The 3,493-nt window shown below is 40.7% G+C and overlaps 1 pseudogene; it reads left to right on the top strand.

Moving 5' to 3' along the window:
• Window positions 1-798: 798 nt before the first annotated feature.
• LOC147448833 (uncharacterized) lies at window positions 799-1,724 on the top strand (annotated as a pseudogene).
• Window positions 1,725-3,493: the final 1,769 nt, after the last annotated feature.

The following is a 3,493-nucleotide window of genomic DNA, read 5'->3' as shown; positions in this document are numbered from 1 at the left end:
TTCTGAGCTTGCGCTTTCCATCTTGGTACTTGCACTCTCTACAGGTTTGGAAAGCAGCTTGTCTTCACCCACCTGCCTGTGAGTGCTATGGAGTTGGTTCCTTGCTTTTGGACGACCGAAGTGTATGGACCTAAACATTTGCTCTCATACATCCATGTAGTAGGTGATACACTTTTTGAAAATAAAAAGAAGAAGAGAATCTACATAGATTCTCCTTATGCAGTCTGTGTAGAATAAGGTCCCAAGGAGGGTTTCCTCCTTGGGTTAGACGAGTACATTAAGTTTGATGTGCAAGTTTTCAGCCTTAAGGACTATAATGATGCCGTCAGAATCACCTTAGCACAAGAGATGAAGCACTACAAATTAAGGCAAGCTAAAGGAGAGCTAGTCGAGTACCTCTCAGAATGAACCACACGGAAAGACCAATGTTAAGAATGATGGTAATTCTTCTTCTCGATCTTCTTCTACAACTAGAGCATAGAATTCTCCCAATGATGATAAAGAAAAGGCTAAAAACAACACTCTCTCGCTCTCACAGTCGAAGGAGCACCTTTTGTGGTCCTTTGTTGTGACAAGAACATTCCATCTTTGCCACTAGTCTCTCACTCTCATGTTTTGAAAGGGGGTAAAACACATAGTATGATTGTCCTCTTTTTCGCATATATTTAGCCATGAGCTCTCCCTACATACATTCCTCTCCCAACCACGATGTGGACTCTCTATTGCGACACTCATTTCAGCCATTTTTGAGCATGGAGAGTCACTTATGACCTCCACTCTTTGTCCCATAGGGTTCTTGTTCGATATGGCTTGGAAGTTCTCCTTGGTGATGTATTGTCTGTCACACATGAGTCAAGTATTGTATACAAAGACCTATCAACTAATATAGTAGGCTCATTTTTTATGGGATGGTTTGGAATTGTATTCAAGGAGCACATTTATGCTTTTTCAGAACCTTTAGCACTTGGGCTTTCAATAGGACTCATGGGTAGTATTACAACATATGCGGGATGGAATCAAAAAATGGTTATACTTTTTAAAAGTGGCAATGTAGAAGCATCTCTTGTTGGCCTGCTCTTGGGCATGTGCGCGACTATGATCTCCCTACTTGTGGGCATTGATTCAGAAAAAGCCTCACAATTAATGATTAGTGCCAGACGTTGTTCCCAAAAGCCCACTCCTGATCAAGAGATTTTTAACATACAAATATCAGTTAGCTTTCATTATGGGATATTGAGGTCAACAATCATTACATTTGCAACACTTTGCTTATGGGGAGGAGCTTTAAGCTTGCTTATTGGTGGCCGTAGTTCGCAAAAGCTATGCATCTTGTGGTTTGCATGCTTGGTAGCACCTCTGGGTGTTTGGATGAGATGGCATTTGGAACGTTTTAATGGTAAGGGCATTCGTGGGAAGGTGAAGTGGCTACCACTAGGACCCTTTTGGAAAACCTCATAGGAGCTTGTTTGGCAGGTATTCTCGTGCTCTTGCAATTTGTGAAGACTAATGATACTACTACATTGCTTCTTGGAGGCCTCCAATTGGGTTTCATAGGATGCTTGAGCACTATCTCAACCTTTTTTGCAGAAGTCTACACAATATACGTGGGCTGCAAGAAATCAAAAGCGTATATATACACTTTCCTAATCTTGATTTTAGGTTTAGTTCTATGTATACTGCTATATTCAATCCCATCATGGACAATTGATTATGTGAAATGGTAGTCCCTTGGTGAAAATAAATAAGATATATTCTTTTCTCTTGAGTTCTTGAGTTCTTGAGTTCTTGAGAGAGAGAGAGAGAGAGAGAGAGAGAGAGAGAGAGAGAGAGAGAGAGAGAGAGAGAGAGAGAGAGAGAGAGAGAGAGAGAGAGAGAGAGAGAGAGAGAGAGAGAGAGAGAGAGAGAGAGAGAGAGTCCTGCAATTATGAAAAAAATGGTTATAAAAGGGATGGGTGATGAGAAAGAAGCATGCAGTGCTCAATAGTACTAGTATCGTGTGCACTGCGTCGAGGTACAGTGTGTGCACTCACTGTGGGCGGTAGATACCATTGGCAATTGTGATGTTGCATACTAAAGTGAGCATGCACTGCTCAAGTGTTCACTTTGTGTAGAACTCTTTGAGCCCCACCTTCTTGCAAAGCATGAGAAGGACCAATGTCCATGCTGAATGGTGGCCTGTATATAAGTTTTGGCAACTTCTCCATGGCTACCATTCACTTGGCTGCCTCCAGGAGGGAGTCAAGACAATAAAAGAATTCTATCACATGGGTTCAATAATAGGGATTATTTTCTCATATTTCACATACAAAAGGGTGTCAAAAAACTGATACTGAAAAAAATACAAATTGAATAGGGAAGTCCTTTTTATTAGTGAAAAATTCAAATTTGAGGGGTTATTTAAGTAGTCCTTGGACGCACACTATATTTTGTTTTACAGATGGTGCCGCCCCAGAGTTGGCTACCCATGTCGAGCCTTGTGAAAACCAAATTGAGTTGTGCATTACATGTAACAAATACGTGAGATTGCACGACAAAATTACACATGTTTTATAACATTAGAATGGTATCATTTTAAATTTTTGACTAGTTGGATCACAATGATGATGATGTAAGATTTGGTTGTTTGTCACCCTTCATTGTCCCAAAAGAACAATATACCTTTCCAACTATGATCGCTTGTACACCCAAAGAGAGTAGCTCAGTTGGCTGGGCCTTTCTGATGTATCCCCAAGGTTGAGGGTTCAAAGTTTATAAGTTGTGCTCAATTCATGGGAAAGTTATTCCAATGGTATAGCCCCTAATTAGAGGTACAATTTGTATAGCACTGTCTGATTGTAAGGTGAACATCAATGTCCGATTATAAATATAGCAATGATTGTAAAGTTCTCTTACCACCTTCCCCTTAGTGATGGTAACAAGTCAACACATCATTTGGCACGTTAGAAATTGTCTCAATGGTTGGATACTCAGCCACATTAATCTCTTCAATTTTCACGGTGTTTTTAGGTTTGTCAGACTTCGCTTTCTCCTAGCCCTTGTTACGCTGCAAATTGCACCAATCTTTCTTTAGGTGTCCCTTCTTATGGAAATATAACACTTAACATTTTTCATATCTTTGTCATGACTCTTGCTACGACCTTGCCTGCGATCCTGAGAACAACCGGGTGGCTATGACCACACTGCCTTTGTTTGTCACATTGCCACTAGCCACATACGCATCACCATGCCCACTGACACCAAGAGATTGGCATCGAATCTCCTTAAGGAGCAACACACTAGAAACTCCTCACGGATCTTTTTTGAGAGAGAGAGAGAGAGAGAGAGAGAGAGAGAGAGAGAGAGAGAGAGAGAGAGAGAGAGATTCATCGTCTTAAAGGTTATATTGATCCATGGGACCAAATACAACATGTAGTATGCTTGAAGACTATGAATATAATGGTGGAAACTGACAAATTGAATCCATGAATTTTTTGGGAGAAAGAAATGTACACCA

The sequence above is a fragment of the Adiantum capillus-veneris genome, chromosome 10, assembly GCF_014529385.1.
Source record: "Adiantum capillus-veneris isolate H3 chromosome 10, ASM1452938v2, whole genome shotgun sequence".
NCBI lineage: Eukaryota > Viridiplantae > Streptophyta > Polypodiopsida > Polypodiales > Pteridaceae > Adiantum > Adiantum capillus-veneris.
This window is presented reverse-complemented; position numbering and strand designations above follow the sequence as displayed.